An 18,728-nucleotide genomic window follows, 5' to 3' on the forward strand; every position below is an offset into this window, starting at 1 on the left:
ACGCCCCCTCTGCCTGACTGACAGGGGAAGGTGAATCAATTCTCCAGAGCAGTGTGATCTTCAAACTTTTGATACCTATGGACCGGCGGAAATAAAATAATTATTTTGCGGACCGGCACCAGTCCGCACACCAGCGGTTGAAGAACACAGGGCTAAGTCATGGGCCAGACTCCGCCCATATCCACCCCAGACTCTGCCCCCATAATAGTACTAATTGTAACACCATTTTTTCTGTTCATTTTTCATATCTATATACACACACACAATATAATCTTATTAACAACACATAATGCTTAATCACAAAATTAAACTACATAAAGCACACTGTATGCTTCTCAACATTCATTCCTACTGAAACACAGATAACTCCTATGTAAATACGGGACCAAAAACTGAAAGTACTAATATATACAAACAAACCCTAAGATGCAAGACTCTGCATGCAGTACAACCCCAGAGAAAAAGAAACAAATGCATTTTTTCCTGAACACTGCAAAATATAAACAGCAGATGAAAATTCTCAAAATTAATACAATTCAATCAGTAAATTCAAAAATAAAATCATTCCCCCTACCTTTGTTGTCTCTCTCCCTCTAAGCTGTGCTGCCCCGGTGTTATCTTGGGTCCGGCCCCTCTTCCTCGCTGACACAGTCCACAAAGCCGAGGGCAGAGGCTCCTTGCATGTCCCACACCTCATCTGAAAGTCTTCCCTCTGACGTTGCGACATCAGAGAGAAGGCTTCCAGTTCAGGCGCAGGACGCGCGTAGGAGCCGCTGCCTGAGGCTTTGTGCACTGCAGCACTGAGGAAGAGGGAGCCGGCCCGAAGATAACGCCACATCAATTGCACCGCAGACTGGCGGCTGAAGAACACTGTCTCAGGCCCTATGCACATGCTGGCCCTGCAGACTGGCAGGAAATTTCTGCGGATCGGCACTGGTCCACGGACTGGCGGTTGAAGAACACTGCTCTAGAGAACTACTACGTCTGCCAGAGGTCAGATTTCTCTGCTCCTTTCTTAAGGAAACAGCAAGCATTACAGGTAAAACTCTCCTGCCAGGATTTCAAGCTTTCCTGCAGCACGTTCCCTGTCTCAGTCTGGATATTCCAAAGATGGTTATCGCCTGCAAGTTCCAGGGCAGTGGGTTTGTTACAATATGCTACTATAGTGTTCCCCCGGTCGTTTGCGGTCGGCAGTTCGCAGTCCCAGTCATTCGCGGTATTTTCCAACTGCGAACCGCCAACAAGGAAAGGGCAGCGGGAGAGGCAGGAGAGCAGCCAGAGCACCGCTGTACGCTCCGACCGCCTCTTCCTGCACTAAGTCGGGTCTTATCCAATCAGGAGCTGCTTTGACATGCAGCTCCTGATTGGATAAGGCCCGACTTAGTGCAGAAAGAGGCGGTCGGAGCGTAACACGAGTGATTTCCTGCACTCGTGGCGCTCCGGCTGCTCTCCCGCTGCTCTCTTCAGGCAACCCCATGAAAAAACGTATTCGCAGTTTTTCAAGATTCGCGGGGGTTCCTGGAACGGAACCTCCGTGAATATCGGGGGGGGGGGGGGGGAGGGTTACTGTATTTCTTTTAAAATTTATATACCACCTAAACCTAGGCAGTTTACAAAGAACATTAAAACAAGATACATTAAAACAAAACAGATTACCAGTAAATGTCAGTGCAAAACCCTCACAATCTACCTACAATTCCAATTTAACCAGATAGGCAACACAAGGGTAGTTACATTACATTACATTAGGGATTTCTATTCCACCATTACCTTGCGGTTCAAGGCGGATTACAAGAGAGTTAAAGAGTGTTTTACAAAAAGATTTCTGGTCCTTTTTTGGGGGGGGAAAAAAAGAGTAGAGCAGGTTGATTTGGGGGTTCGGGGGTTAGAGGGATGAAAGAAGGAAGCTTGAGCGGTTAGGACTTTTTCAGGGATTTTTTGGAAAGTATAGTCTTTATTTCTTTTCTGAAAGTTTTATAATCTGGGGTCGTTATCAGAAGGTTGGCGATTTGGTTGTCTATTTTTGCTGCTTGAGTGGCTAGGAGGCCATCATATAGTTTTTTCCGTTTAACTTCTTTGATTGGCGGGTGTGTGAATGGGGTATGAGTTTTCCTATGTCTGGTTGAGGTGGTTTGGATGAGACGGTTGGTCAAGTAGGTTGGGCTATCTCCGTTGCAAAAAAAAAAAAAAAAAGCTACTACTACAAACTGTTCAGTCGTGTCCAACCCTTGGATACTCTGTAGCAGTGGAATAGTAAGGGTGAGCGGTATCTGGGGTTTTGGCTCCACACACCCCCCCCCCGCCATGTGCGTGTCCCCCCTTCCCTTTCCCTGTAACTTTTTAACCTCTCCGGTGTGACCAGCATGCCCACGTCAGTGTCAGCTCGCCCTTTGATGTCACTTCCTAGGCGCGGGTTCCGGAAGTGATGTCAAAGAGAGATCCAATGCCAACGCGGGCAGCAACCGCATGCCAGGGAAATAAAAAAAAGGTACGGGGAAGGCAAGGGGCACACGCACGCGGGAAGGAGAGGGGTGCCATGCCCTTAGAAAGACTGCGCCCGTAGGAAGTCTGCCCTCCTTCCACACCCCACACCCCCGCATCCCTTTTACTATGCCACTGCTCTTTAGGCCAGTCCTCACCATGCTTCCCTGTTTTCCACAACTTCTTTCAACTGCTTCATAAGAACAGCCTTACTGGATCACACCAATGGTCCATCAAGCCCAGTAGCCCATTCTCACGGTGGCCAATCCAGGTCACTAGTGCCTGGCCAAAACCCAAGGAGTAGCTTCCCCCATGTCTTTCTCAATAACAGACTATGGACTTTTCCTCCAGGAACTTAAAACCTGCTATGTTATCCGCTCTTACCATATCCTCTGGCAACACATTCCAGAGCTTAACTATTCTCCGAGTGAAAAATATTTTCTCCTATTGGTTTTAAGAGTATTTCCCTGTATCATCATCGAGTGCCCCCTAGTCTTTGTCAATTTTGACGGAGTGAAAAATCGATCCACTTGTACCCGTTCTATTCCGTTCAGGATTTTGTAGACTTCAATCATATCTCCCCTCTGCCTTCTCTTTTCCAAGCTGAAGAGCCCTAACCATTAAGTCTTTCCTCATACGAGAGGAGTTCCATCTCCTTTACCATCTTGATGTTCATTCCAGTATCATTCCTGATGGAATTTAGCCAATGGGCCTTTGGTCTCCCCTGCTTCCTTCCTTCCCGAGTATCCTTTTAAAAGATCAACTATTTGCACATAACTGTAAAAGGCCAGGTATGACATTCCACAACCTCACTCCTGCCACAGCAATTGTAGAGGCTATCATATAGGTATAACGCGCCTTCACTGTCCGTTCCTGGGATATCGTTTGCTATGATCTCAAAGTCCTGTCCTTTCAAGGACGACTTAAAATACCACAGTGCAGGAACATACAAAGTTTGATGGATTACAGACAAAATCTTATGTTGAATCCTATACCTTACTGGCAGCCAATGCAGTTGTCATAATACTGGAGTTATATGTGTTGACCTCAGTGCCCCGTCACTAATTGGGCAGCAGCATTTTAAACCAGCTGCAACGTCTTGATCTAGGCGTTTTGCCTTTTTTACAACCTAATACTTATCTCATGTACTTTGGCAAGAGAGATACACTGAGAGTAAATTCTAACATTTTCTACTACAATAATATTACAAATTAAAATAAGAGTTTAAATTCCTAAGGTCCTCTTTTATCAATATGCACTAGAATCTGAGCTTAACATGTTCTAAATGGGACTTTCCACACACTAAGGCCAGATTTAACATGGCATTTTCCATTTTTGAATTTCAGATACTGCTCTAATGTTTGTATTAATGCATGGTACCTTTAAAAGGTGGTAAGTGCTCCTATGTTAGATCTGCGTTAGCCAGTTAGTGCAAATCCACTAGCTGGTTAATGCTTCCATGCCCATTTTCTGCCCATGGCACGCTCCCTCCCAAAATTATTTTGAAAAAATAGCTAACATGCAAGTTAGCATGTGCAAGCAGGCAAAATGCAGCATGAGATCATAAGAATAGTCATACTGTGTCAGTCCGATGGCCCATCTAGCCCAGTATCCTGTCCAGAAGGGACCTCAGGTGGCAATGGTTGCCAGAGTGTTTGGGCCTGGCTAGGAGTCAGCCCCATTTAGAGTATTAACTGGGATTGGAGAGAGAAACTCTACATAAAAGGACTAAGTCCGTGAATTAACAGAGCTAACTATAACACCTTTTGAGTACATAAAGTATGTTTGACTTCTACCTGCAACCTGTGTATGTCTGCAACATTTCTGCGAGAACCTACAGCCAGCCGCTAGCCATGCTTCCACACAAACAGGATACAGGCAGTCCCTTGGCTTACAAACATCTGACTTATGTCAGACTTGTAGTTGTTCCCTGTCCCAATGCACCCCTCTCCCTCTGACATCAGAGGGAAGGTATCTGGGTCAGCTGCGGGCCGCAGCTTTATGAAGAGAAACAAGTGCAGCTAGAAGGAAGGTGGAGGGAGATGGCCAGGACAATTGCCAGAGGGAGGGAGGCACAAACTTGGGATACAGAATGGAGGGAGGGAGGGAAATGGGCATGCTGGGACATGGAAGGTTGGAAGAGTGGCCATTGAGATACAGAAGGAAGGGAGGGAGCACAAACTTTGGACAAAGGAAGGAAAGGAGAGTAACATGAACTTGGAACACAGAATGGAGGGAGGGAGGGAGGGGAGCATAAACTTGGAACATAAGATAGAAGAATGGAGGAAATGAGGGAAAAAGATGCTGAGATGTGGAAGGGAGAATTGTTGGGCATGAGTGTCTGAGTGAGAGGGAGAGATGTTACACATGGGGAAATGAAGAAAGAGGAGGAGAATTGGGCATAGGTAGGGAGAGAGAATTATTGGACATGGTGGTGGGAAAGGACTGAGGTACAGATGCATGGGGAAGAGAGAGATGAGAGGGAGAAACGTTGGATGTGGTGGAGAGGGAAGAGTGGGACGGATGGAAAGAGATGCAAGAGGGGCCCCAAGGAGGTGGAGAAAGTAGGAAGAAAACTAGAATTAGAATTTAGGAGGAAAAAATTAAGTTTTCTAGTACTGTATGCTCAGAGGGAAGGCTTCTGGGTCAGCTGCGGGCAGCATGTAGGAAACACTGCCCGTGGCTTTGTAAAGAGAAACAAGTGCATAAGTGTAAACCTCCTATCTTTTCTTTCTAGTTAAACTACAGTACTTTATTTTGAGGACTGTTTCTTTAATGTTTAATGTTTTTATAGACTGTGTACTGTACAGAACATATAAATACACACAGATTCTTACATGATCCGAGTTACATAGAAATTCAACTTAAGAACGGTTTTAAAAACTGAACTCGTTCTTAACCCAAGGACTGCCTCTACTAATAATGACAATTTAGGTTTATGTAGCTCCTTTGAAAAAGAGAAACAAGTGGGGAGTGGGACTGTGTACATCAACCTTGGAATCAACAAGTTTATTGGTGTGAGCTCAATTAAAAACTGAACACATATATAAATACATAAATATAATATCCTTAGTCTTTGATGACCCGACACAGTTTGTGTTTTTGGCCTCCAATTGGAGGCCTGCCTCAGGGGTGTTGGAGTTGAAAGGAATATATGGATATTACATAAATGCAAAAATATAGAAATATAAAAGAGAGACAACAAAAATACATACTTGAAAATTACATGAGATAAATGTAAAAAATGACGTGAATATAAATCAAATCAACATTAATATAGTCAGCATAAAGAACATTAATAAAAGCCAATACAAATTGTGTATATGAACATGATGTATGCAAATAAAACAACATTAATATAATCAGCAACATAATGACCATTAATACAAAAATAGTGTATGTAAGAATAATAGCAGGAAAGACCAACAATTAAATTATCATGGGGTGGATGTAGAGGTATACACCATTATCTTATTAAAAACATCACAGACAGGTATATAACGGCTTAATAAACACATAATGTATGTAAAATAAGCCCTTAAAATATCAGTCTCACTCCCCACTCGTTTCTCTTTTTCTCTTCTGCTCTACGTGGGGTTGGTTTGCCTAGTTTTTATGGTTTGTACTGCTCCTTTCTTTGAAACATGATCCCAAGTTAAACTGTAGCTTAATTTATCAGAAATATTCATCTCTAGGATGAAAAGCCAGATATCGTATTTCTGGGACCTGGTTACATGAAGGAAAAATTGAAAAAGGATTTTTATCACCAAGTTGCAGTTCACTGAACTGACGCAGAGGGAAATAAACTTGCTTAGTGTCACTCGGTTCTTGGTAAAAGACAGTTGTACTTAAATCCTAGAAGATCAATTTTCTAATCACTGGATCTTAGTTTGGCCCAAATCTCTGTCTTATTTATAATTGTATTCTTCTGTGGTATTCCCTACCGATTCAAAATCTAAATTGACTTTATTTTCCATTTCTGCTGGTGCTGAATCTCTGAGAACACATGCAAAAAAAAAGTCTAAATTAAAAGAAGAACCACCCATACATATCTTTTTAATAACAGATCCTCATACACACAGGAAATGAGTCTCTCTCGCCACAGCAGGAATGGAATTCTCTACCATGCGAGTGGAAAGGAAGGGTGAAAGCCAAGAACTGTAGGTGTATAACTTGGCACTCTTAAAAAGCCATTGTGTAAGTACTCTTAATATAGACGTGTGAATTATTAAAGCATCTTAATGGCAGATATGCTGGCTTATCTGTTTATTCCGACCATGATTCACCGCCTTCTTCAAAGGAGTGGAGAAATGAATTATTTGAAATGTTCACAGTGGCAGATTACTCATGTTTCCCAGTTCTAACTAACGCATTTTAGGATGGCAGCACAAAATTCACTAGATACACTCTTGCTTCCAGAGATATCATAGCAGGTACGCAAATGTTATTTTAATATCTAATCTAATACACAATTTATTAATCACACTATACCGAAAAGGTTCAAGGCGATTTACATCCAAAGAAGTTGTAAAATGTACGGGAGAATACAAAAGCAATCAATAATAAAAATATCATACCATGAATATTACAACAAATCATATAAAAAGTGTTCAAATGTTTATGAAACCTTAAGTAATTGCTATCAGTCCTAATTTAAACAGGTAGATTATTCCAAATTGTAATGGCAGCGTAAGTGAAAGAGGGGTTGAGCTGTCATTTATATCGTACTCCTCTAATCTGTGGAAAATGTAGTAACGAAGTACCACATAATCTGGTGGAAGAATGATGCAAATGAGAAAAAAGCAAAATTAGATTATCTGAAGAGTCAGTCCGCAATTCTAAAGAACAACAAAAATGCCAAAAAAGACCAAAATCAATAAACATGATTTAAAAATTAAAAATAAACTTAATTCACCTCTCAACCGTTAACCAATGAAGATTCTTATACACTAATGCACAAAAGGCAAAAAAAATAGTCATCAACTAAAATAAATATTCAAAAATTGTTCTTATAAAATGTCAATAATTACAGATAAGTAATGAATGTACAAGCAATGCACAATAGCTATTACACCAACTTTGCCTGTTAAGTCTTAAAAACAACATTCATTCACTACCACCCTCCCACACACACCCTCCACTTCTACAAAGCCGTGTTAGGCTTTTTTATCACCAGACGAGCGGTAAAAACATAACATAACAACTCACTAGTATACCGCAAATACCATTACGTTCTATGCTGTTCACAGAGATTAGCGATACCAATGAATGAACATCCAATGTCTAACTTCCGAAAGATTCTATAAAAAGATGCGTCTTTAAAAGCACGTCGGAATTGTTGGTAGGAGTTTGAAAGTGTAAATATGCGAGTCAGATCCCTAATCCATGAGGCTGCCTGAAAGGACAGCTATCGTTCCAGGAATTTCTTATATTTGCATCCCTTTGCAGAAGGAAACGAAAATAGTGAATGGGATTTTCTAGAATGTTTGGAATTTGTAATAATGAAAGATTCCATAAGATACGTAAAAGAAAGCATACAATCGACAAGAATGGACACAGCAGAGATGATCAACAAACTGGAATCACTATGGGTTAAAATACCGGGTAGGAAAGGGCATGAAATAAAGATGGGCCTATACTATCGTCCACCCGGGCAAACCGGAGATAGCGATAAAGAAATGGATGCCGAGATGAAGCGAGAATGCAAAAGTGGTTACACAGTTGTTATGGGAGACTTCAACTATCCTGGGATAGACTGGAGTCTTGGAAGCTCAAGATGCGCTAGGGAGACAGAATTCCTGGAGGCTATACAAGATTGCTTCATGGAGCAGCTTGTTAGAGAACCGACGAGAGGAAATGCCACTCTGGATTTAATCCTAAATGGACTAAGGGGACCTGCAAAGGAAGTGGAAGTAGTGGGACCGTTGGGAAACAGTGATCATAATATGATCAAGTTCAAGGTTGAAGTAGGCATACCGAACGGAAAGAGAACCATAGCGACATCTTTCAACTTCAGGAAAGGAAACTATGAAGCAATGAGGGAAATGGTAAGGAAGAAACTTAGGAACATTTCCAAAAAATGGCAAACAGTAGAACATGCCTGGTCTTTTTTCAAAGACACAGTGAGCGAGGCACAAAATCTGCACATCCCCAGATTCAGAAAGGGGTGCAAAAAGGGTCGAACAAAAGACCCAGTATGGATGACTAAAATAGTGAAGGAAGCGATAGGCAATAAGAAAAATTCATTCAGGGAATGGAAAAAGGACAAAACTGAAGGGAACCAGAAGGAGCACAGGAAGTATCAAAAAGAATGTCACCGTGTGGTTCGAAAAGCCAAAAGAGAGTATGAAGAGAGGTTAGCCAGGGAGGCACGAAATTTCAAACCGTTCTTCAGATATGTTAAAGGGAAACAGCCAGCTAGGGAGGAGGTAGGACCGCTGGACGAAGGAGACAGGAAGGGAGCGGTGAAGGAGGAGAAAGAAGTCGCAGAAAGACTCAACATGTTCTTCTCGTCTGTATTTACAAACGAAGACACAACCAACATACCGGAACCTGAACAAATCTTCAATGGAAATCAAGCAGAAAAATTAACATCCATGGAAGTGAGCCTTGATGATGTACACAGGCAGATAGAAAAACTTAAAACTGACAAATCCCCGGGTCCGGACGGAATCCATCCCAGGGTTCTGAAGGAATTAAAGGAGGAGATAGCGGAACTACTGCAGCAAATTTGCAACCTATCCTTGAAAACAGGCATGATCCCGGAGGATTGGAAGATAGCCAATGTCACGCCCATCTTTAAAAAGGGATCAAGAGGTGACCCGGGAAACTACAGACCAGTGAGTTTGACCTCGGTTCCGGGGAAACTGACGGAAGCACTGATTAAAGAACACATCGATGAACATCTGGAAAGAAATGAACTTTTGAAAACAACCCAACATGGTTTCTGCAGGGGGAGATCGTGCCTAACGAACTTATTGCACTTCTTCGAAGGAATTAACAAACGGATGGACAGAGGAGACCCCATAGACATCATATACCTTGATTTCCAAAAAGCCTTTGACAAGGTGCCTCACGAACGTCTACTCCGGAAACTGAAGAACCATGGAGTGGACGGAGACGTACATAGATGGATCAGAAACTGGTTGGCGGGTAGGAAACAGAGGGTAGGGGTGAAGGGCCACTACTCGGACTGGATGGGGGTCACGAGTGGTGTTCCGCAGGGCTCAGTGCTAGGGCCGCTGCTATTTAATATATTCATAAATGATCTAGAAACAGGCACGAAGTGTGAGATAATAAAATTTGCGGACGATACAAAACTATTTAGTGGAGCTGGGACTAAAGAGGAATGCGAAGAATTGCAAAGGGACTTGAACAAATTGGGGGAATGGGCGGCGAGATGGCAGATGAAGTTCAACGTTGAGAAATGTAAAGTATTGCATGTTGGAAACAGAAACCCGAGGTACAACTATACGATGGGAGGGATATTATTAAATGAGAGCAACCAAGAAAGGGACTTGGGGGTAATGGTGGACATGACAATGAAGCCGACGGCACAGTGCGCAACAGCCGCTAAGAAAGCAAATAGCACAGTTACTTACCGTAACAGGTGTTATCCAGGGACAGCAGGCAGATATTCTTAACGCATGGGTGACGTCACCGACGGAGCCCTCGGTACGGACCTTTTTAACTAGAAGTTTCTAGTTGGCCGCACCGCGCGTGCGCGAGTGCCTTCCCGCCCGACGGAGGAGTGCGTGGTCCCCAGTTAGGATAAGCCAGCTAAGAAGCCAACCCGGGGAGGTGGGTGGGACGTAAGAATATCTGCCTGCTGTCCCTGGATAACACCTGTTACGGTAAGTAACTGTGCTTTATCCCAGGACAAGCAGGCAGCATATTCTTAACGCATGGGTGACCTCCAAGCTAACAAAGAGGGAGGAGGGATGGTTGGCCATTAGGAAAATAAATTTTGTAACACAGATTGGCCGAAGTGTCCATCCCGTCTGGAGAAGGCATCCAGACAGTAGTGAGTAGTGAACGTGTGAACTGAGGACCAAGTGGCCGCCTTGCAGATTTCCTCGATGGGCGTGGAGCGGAGGAAAGCCACAGAAGCAGCCATAGCTCGGACTCTGTGTGCCGTGACAGCACCTTCCAGTGACAGACCGGCCCGAGCATAGCAGAACGCAATACAGGCAGCAAGCCAATTGGAAAGCGTTCGTTTGGAGACAGGATGACCCATACGGTTAGGGTCGAATGACAAAAAAAGCTGAGGAGAGGAGCGGTGAGCCCTGGTACGGTCAAGATAGTAGGCTAGGGCACGCTTACAATCCAGCGTGTGCAGCGCCTGTTCCCCAGGATGGGAATGGGGCTTAGGGAAAAAGACAGGCAACACAATGGACTGGTTGAGGTGAAAAGCTGAGACCACCTTAGGAAGAAATTTAGGATGGGTGCGCAGGACCACCTTGTCATGGTGAAAAACAGTGAAAGGTGGATCAGCGACCAGTGCATGCAGCTCACTAACCCTCCTGGCAGAGGTGATGGCAATCAGGAAAAGCACCTTCCAGGTAAGGAATTTGAGCGAAGTTGAGGCAAGAGGCTCAAAAGGAGGTTTCATGAGAGCTGATAAAACCACATTCAGGTCCCAGACGACAGGAGGAGGCTTCAGAGGCGGTTTGACATTGAAGAGACCTCTCATGAACCGGGAAACCAGAGGATGAGCCGGGAGAGGTTTTCCGAGGATAGGCTCGTGAAATGCAGTGATGGCACTGAGGTGGACTCTGATGGAGGTAGATTTGAGACCAGCATTGGACAGAGAGAGCAAATAGTCCAGTACAGATTCCACCGCCAAAGAGGTGGGATCCTGATGATGCCGTAGACACCAGGAGGAGAACCTGGTCCACTTCTGATGGTAACATTGGAGGGTGGCCGGTTTCCTGGAGGCGTCCAAAATGAGACGGACAGGCTGAGATAGATTCTCTGGAGAGGTCAGCCCGAGAGAAACCAAGCTGTCAGGTGGAGCGAAGACAGATTGGGATGTAGTAGAGATTGATGCTGCTGTGTAAGTAGAGTAGGAAACACAGGAAGAGGAATGGGCTCCCTGGAGCTGAGTTGGAGCAGGAGGGAGAACCAGTGTTGTCGTGGCCACCGAGGGGCGATGAGAATCATGGTGGCCCTGTCCCTGCGGAGCTTGAACAAGGTCCGCAACATCAGAGGAAGTGGAGGGAAGGCATACAGGAACCGATCCTTCCAATCGAGCAGGAATGCATCTGGTGCCAGACGATGAGGAGAGAAGAGTCTTGAACAGAATTGGGGCAGCTGATGATTGTGAGGTGCTGCAAAGAGGTCCACCTGCGGAGTGCCCCATCGAGCAAAGATGGAGTGGAGTGTTGGAGGATCCAGTGTCCACTCGTGAGGTTGAAGTATGCGGCTGAGATTGTCGGCCAGGGAGTTCTGTTCGCCCTGGATATAGACCGCCTTGAGGAAAAGATTGCGGGCCGTGGCCCAGGTCCAGATGCGTAGGGCCTCGAGGCAAAGGAGGCGAGATCCGGTGCCGCCTTGTTTGTTTATGTAGTACATGGCGACTTGATTGTCTGTGCACAGGAGAAGAACCTGGGGGCAGAGAAGATGCTGGAACGCTTTGAGAGCGTAGAACATGGCTCTGAGTTCCAGGAAATTGATGTGATGCTGACGCTCTTGTGGGGTCCAAAGACCCTGGGTGCGTAGATCCCCTAGATGGGCTCCCCACGCATAGGGGGAGGCATCTGTGGTGATGGTCATGGAGTGAGGGGGCAGATGAAAGAGTAGACCCCTGGAAAGATTTGAGGAGTTCAACCACCATTGGAGAGATTGCTGAAGAGATGATGTCACAGAGATGGGATGAGAAAGAAGATCCGTCGTTTGTGACCATTGGTTGGCGAGAGTCCATTGAGGTGTCCGGAGATGGAGGCGTGCCAGAGGAAGGACATGAACTGTCGATGCCATGTGGCCCAGGAGGACCATCATTTGTCGGGCAGGAATGGTGGGATGCATGAGGACCTGACGACAGAGATGGAGCAGGGTCCACTGACGATCGGAGGGAAGAAAAGCCCTCATTAGAGTGGTGTCCAGAACAGCTCCGATGAATTGAAGTCGCTGGGTGGGAAGCAGATGCGACTTGGGGTAGTTGATCTCGAACCCCAAGAGATGGAGGAGAGAGATGGTGTGATGAGTAGCCTGTAGCACAAGTTGAGGCGACGGTGCTTTCACCAACCAATCGTCCAAGTAGGGGAACACTTGGAGGTTGTGAGATCTGAGGAAGGCCGCTACCACTATCAGGCACTTGGTGAATACCCTGGGAGATGAGGCGAGGCCAAAGGGAAGCACCTTGTACTGATAGTGAAGGTGGTGTACCTGGAAACGCAGGTAGCGGCGAGAAGTCTGATTGATGGAGATGTGAGTGTAGGCCTCCTTGAGGTCCAGGGAACATAGCCAGTCGTGTTGAGAGAGAAGAGGGTAGAGCGTGGCAAGGGAAAGCATTCTGAACTTCTCCTTGACGAGGTGTTTGTTGAGGTTCCTGAGATCGAGAATGGGACGGAGGTCTCCCGTCTTTTTGGGTACCAGGAAGTAGCGGGAGTAGAATCCCTGACCCCTTTGTTCTGGAGGTACCTCTTCGATGGCATTGAGAAGAAGGAGGGATTGAACCTCCCTCAGGAGGAGGGGGATTTGAGATGAATGAGAAGCAGACTCTACGGGAGGGTTGTCCGGTGGAAGAGTCTGGAAGTTGAGAGAGTAGCCGTGGTGGATGATGTTGAGGACCCACTGGTCCGATGTGATGACCTCCCAACGGCTGGAGAAAATGGTGAGACGACCTCCGATTGGTTGTGGAAGAGGTAGCGAAGGTGGAAGACTGGCTATGCCCTGGAGAGAAGAGTCAAAAGGGCTGAGACGGCTTAGCAGAAGGCAGAGGCTTGTTAGGTTGAGTGGATTGAGAACGTGCCTGCGCCTGGTGATGTTGCTGCCGTGGCCGCCGAGACTGTTGGGAAGGCGGGTTGAGTGGTCTGGCTGAGAATCTGCGCTGGTATGAGGTTTGAGGCCTGTAAGGACGTGTAGGCGGAGCCTTCTTTTTTGGTTTAATCAGGGTGTCCCACCTAGTTTCATGCGCAGAGAGTTTTTGGGTGGTGGAATCCAGGGACTCTCCAAACAGTTCATCCCCAAGACAAGGGGCGTTGGCTAGACGATCTTGGTGATTAATGTCCAAGTCTGAGACTCTCAGCCAGGCCAGGCGGCGCATGGCTACAGCCATGGCAGAGGCACGGGAGGTAAGCTCGAAGGAATCATATATCGAGCGGACCAGAAATTTTCTCAATTGGAGGAGACCAGAGATTTGTTGCTGAAAAAGTGGGATCTTCCTCTCTGGGAGATACTTCTGGAGGGCTGACAACTGCTGGACCAAGTGTTTCATGTAGAATGAAAAATGGAAGGAATAGTTGTTCGCCCTGTTGGCCAACATGGCATTCTGATAGAGCCTCTTGCCAAACTTGTCCATGGTTTTACCCTCTCTGCCAGGGGGGGTGGAGGCATAGACACTGGAGCCCTGAGTCTTCTTTAAGGTGGATTCAACCAGGAGGGACTCATGGGAAGTTGTGACTTATCGAATCCTGGAATAGGGATAACCCTATAAAGGTTATCTAACTTGCGTGGGGCCCCAGGTACTGTAAGGGGGTTTTCCCAATTTTTATAGAAAGTCTCCCGTAGGATGTCATGCACGGGTAGTTTAAGAAACTCCTTGGGAGGTTGCTCAAAATCCAGAGCCTCTAGAAAGGCTTGGGATTTCTTGGAGTCTGATTCCAGAGGGAGGGATAGGGCGGCAGACATCTCCCTGAGAAACTTTGAGAAGGAGGATTGCTCAGGCCTGGAGGTGGCATCAGGAGCTGAGGGATCCTCATCAGAGGAGGAGAGATCTTCCTCGGTACCGGGGGGAGACTCTTCCCACAAGTCTGGGTCCCGGACCTCCGGGTGTGCATGACGCGACACCGGGGTGGAAGGGTCGGTATGGTGAGTCTTGGACAAAGATTTCCCAGAGCGTACCGAAACGGTACCGGGGGAGGAGGACCGGCGTCGGTCCCGGTCCCGGGAAGAATGGTGCTCCGCTCGGTCCCGAGGAGCATCCGCAGTGGCATGTTGGGCCGAGAGAATCGGCATGGAGGTATTAATAGGTACCGATGGGGTGGACACCGGTGGCTCGGTACGGGGCTCGGGCCGGTCTGGTACCGGAAGAAGCGGTGCCAGGATAGTAGGCAACAGTTGCTCGAGCTGACGTTTCAGCTGGTCTTGCAGTTGACCCTGGAGGATGGCCGCAATTCGGTCATCCAGGGGAGGCACCGGAACCGCTTTCTTTTTCTTCGGTTCCTTAGGTGCCGCTCTACGTCCCGGCGATGAGGAGGCCGATGATGAGGCACTCACCGAAATCGGGACGGAGCGCTTTCGGGCTCGGCTCGAGGCCGGCAGGGTCGGTGTCGCCACTGTGGCTGGTGGGCGCTCGAGGGAAGGGGTAGGCTTCTTAGCCGGCTTACCTTGCGCCAGCGGCGCCGATGTGGGGTCGGGCGTCGTCGAAGCCGACGGTGCCGATTTCTGTGGTACCGCTGTCGAAGTCGAGGATTCCATGGTCGACCCGGTGCCGAACAACAGATCTTGTTGGATTTTTCGGTTTTTAAGCGTCCGCTTTTTAAGAGTGGCACAGCGGGTGCAGGAGTCCGCCCGATGCTCTGGCCCCAAACACTGTAAACACCAATTGTGTGGGTCAGTGAGGGAGATCGGGCGTGCACACCGCTGGCACTTCTTGAAACCGACCTGCGGGGGCATGAAGGGGAAAACAGCCTCCGCAAAATCGAATCCCGAGGCCTGGATAATGGCAACAGGCCCCGCCGGGGCAAAACGAAAAAAGATAGAAAAAATCAAAGTTTTTTTTTTTTTTGCAAACTAAAAGAAAAGAAACCCGAAGGTGAATACAGAGAAAATAAGAAAAAATTCGCGAGCGGGAAGGCAAAAAAGTGAGTTCAACGGTCGTTGAAAAACACATGCGTCTTCTTCGCTCCGCGGAAACGAAGAAACTGGGGACCACGCACTCCTCCGTCGGGCGGGAAGGCACTCGCGCACGCGCGGTGCGGCCAACTAGAAACTTCTAGTTAAAAAGGTCCGTACCGAGGGCTCCGTCGGTGACGTCACCCATGCGTTAAGAATATGCTGCCTGCTTGTCCTGGGATAAAGAATGCTAGGCATAATCAAGAAGGGTATTACAACAAGGACAAAAGAAGTTATCCTGCCATTGTATCGGGCGATGGTGCGCCCGCATCTGGAATACTGCGTCCAATATTGGTCTCCGTACCTTAGGAAGGATATGGCGTTACTCGAGAGGGTTCAGAGGAGAGCGACACGCTTGATAAAAGGGATGGAAAACCTCTCATACGCTGAGAGATTGGAGAAACTGGGTCTCTTTTCCCTGGAGAAGAGGAGACTTAGAGGGGATATGATAGAGACTTATAAAATCATGAAGGGCATAGAGAGAGTAGAGAAGGACAGATTCTTCAAACTTTCGAAAAATAAAAGAACAAGAGGACACTTGGAAAAGTTGAAAGGGGACAGATTTAAAACGAATGCTAGGAAGTTCTTCTTTACCCAACGAGTGGTGGACACCTGGAATGCGCTTCCAGAGGGAGTAATAGGGCAGAGTACAGTACAGGGGTTTAAGAAAGGATTGGACAATTTCCTGCTGGAAAAGGGGATAGAGGGGTATAAATAGAGGATTACTGCACAGGTCCTGGACCTGTTGGGCCGCCGCGTGAGCGGACTGCTGGGCATGATGGACCTCAGGTCTGACCCAGCAGAGGCATTGCTTATGTTCTTATGTTCTCTGGGATTAGACCTGTTAACGCCTTAAAAAAAATACAGCCGAACTTAAATTTAACCCGTGCTTCAACCGGAAGCCAGTGCAATCGACGGTAGAAATCGGTGACATGATCGTACTTCTTTAAATCAAAAATCAGTCTAACTGCTGCATTCTGAATTATGCGCAGTCTTTGAAGATTTTTTTGAGCACCAGCAAGATGAACGATGTTACAATAGTCCAGTTGACTAAGGACCAATGATTGAACTAACAGTCAAAAGGAGTTAATATCAAAATATGCTCTAACAGTTCTTAGTTTCCATAGAATTCCTTTGAGTGTTGGAGTTTTTACCGTCGCAGCCAGTGATAAAAATTCCTAACGCAGCTTTGTAAAAAAAAGGGGGGGGGGGGCGGTCAATTACCTTTCTAATTCATTTTACCTTCTCTATTTTGTAAAGACAGTAAAACTGCAAAGCTACAAGTATTAATTCCTATATCTCACTCTCAGCAATGTATCAAGTTTCAAGTTTATTAGGATTTTATATACCGCCTATCAAGGTTATCTAAGCGGTTTTTACAATCAGGTACTCAAGTGTTTTCCCTCTCTGTCCCGGTAGGCTCACAATTTATCTAACGTACCTGGGGCTATGGAGGATTAAGTGACTTGCCCAGGGTCACAAGGAGCAGCGTGGGATTTGAACCCACAACCCCAGGGTGTGGAGGCTGTAGCTTCAACCACCGTGCCACACACTCCTATGTATGACAATTTTATAAATCTTTTGTCACTTGTAACATATTTGTACAGGTGGAAAAGGGTTTTTATAACATTGCACAATTACATATATGTGCAAAAAGTACACTCGTGACTAGAGGGAGCCTAGTTTTATGTGTGCTGCCCATGGATGCTCTCGGTGGCATAATTTGGCAGAGAAAAGTGGAGTTTCAATGTATACATTATATCAATAGTGGGGGATTAAGGGAGTATTATGCTTTAATTCCTCCAGTGGACAGATGCTTAATCAGAGCACTTTTCTATAACCTAGACATGGCAGGTATCAGGTCTCAATAGCATCCGTCTTTTTGGACAATGCCCTCCCTTCTTCTTCTGCGTTAAGAATTGGATCTCCTTGTTTTGGCCCCTCCCTCGTCCCATCCAAAACATGCCCAGACTTCATCCCCTCGCCATATAGACAAATTGCAGTGTAAGCTTGCCTCGTAAAATCAACAGTTGGACGCCCATGCCATATTAACATCTAAATGCCAGTTTTCAGGGGTCCAAATCAAGAGCAGAGCTTCTAAAATAGCCAATCCAGACAAAAGGAATGCGCTCCCGGAGGAAGTGATCCAGCAGAGTACAGTACAGGGATTCAAACAGGGATTGGACAGATTCCTGAGGGAAAAGGGGATCGTGGGGTACTGAGGGAGGTGCTGGGGTGTTGCATAAGTATAGACAGCTCACCAGGTCGTGCAGGTGCAAGGCCGGAGGGTTAGGACATTGATGGGAAGATAGGACTTCGATGAGAAACCTAGGGGACAAGGGGGCCCCTTCTGGTGATTAAGGCAGGTCATGACCTGTTGGGCCGCCGCGGGGGCGGACTGCTGGGCGGGATGGACCTCTGGTCTGACCCGGCAGAGGCACTGCTTATGTTCTTACATGAAAACTTACCTTGAGCCATCATACTTCTCATCTTGTTCTTGCCTAGTATACAAGCCTTAGGAATCCCAGTCTACTTAGCTAAACAACCTGTGTGAAAATACATGAGATAGGTGTCCATGCACTGGAAACATCCAGCATGAATACCAATTTTTCAAAAAGAAATGTCCAAATTTTGAAGGGGTGGGGGCAATGTACATGGATGTTTGTACAGCAACATTCTTAGAAAATGGCCACACAGATGTTCATGCAGAGTAGAAAGTCAGTCTTGCAGTTAGTGCAGTGGATTGTAAACCAAGGGATCCAGGTTCAAAACCCACTTTGACTCTTTGTTTTTCTAATTATGAAACTTCCAGGAACAGAAAAATATCTACTGTGCCTAAATGTACACCACTTCAATAGCTTTAGACTTGCAGGCCTACCTAGCCAAGTAGACCGTCCTCACAGTGGCCAATCCAAGTCACTAGTACCTGTCCAAAACCCATAGAGTAGCAATGGCCCCATAATTCTTGTTGGTGTTGATGTAATTGATGTATCTTTTCTCTTTCCACTCCTGTCTCTTCTTTCCTACCTATATGTAATAGTCAATTTCCTCCAGGTATGGAGGGCTCTTCTTGTCACCACTGGCGAGCAGAGGGTATTTATTTTTTGTTGCATCTGGTGGGGGATGACGGGCATATAAGCCTTTTACCCAACTCCAATGAGATTATGGTATTCCTATTACTGACAGTTTTA

The 18,728-nt window shown here is 46.3% G+C and overlaps 1 protein-coding gene across 3 annotated transcripts in view; it reads right to left on the reverse strand.

Annotated features, from left to right (window-relative positions):
• The window catches only part of CACNA2D2 (calcium voltage-gated channel auxiliary subunit alpha2delta 2), a 1,199,719-nt gene that overhangs the window by 1,108,399 nt on the left and 72,592 nt on the right, over nt 1-18,728 (reverse strand). The window contains exon 1 of one of the 3 annotated variants that reach the window (XM_033926191.1): nt 575-703. The exons of the other annotated variants lie outside the window; for them this stretch is intronic. The gene's annotated coding sequence lies outside the window, so the exon portion shown is untranslated. Of the gene's footprint in view, nt 1-574; nt 704-18,728 lie in introns of those variants that run through there. 3 annotated transcript variants of the gene reach the window in all.

This window comes from Geotrypetes seraphini, chromosome 17 (genome assembly GCF_902459505.1).
Source record: "Geotrypetes seraphini chromosome 17, aGeoSer1.1, whole genome shotgun sequence".
In the NCBI taxonomy this organism is placed as follows: Eukaryota; Metazoa; Chordata; class Amphibia; order Gymnophiona; family Dermophiidae; genus Geotrypetes; species Geotrypetes seraphini.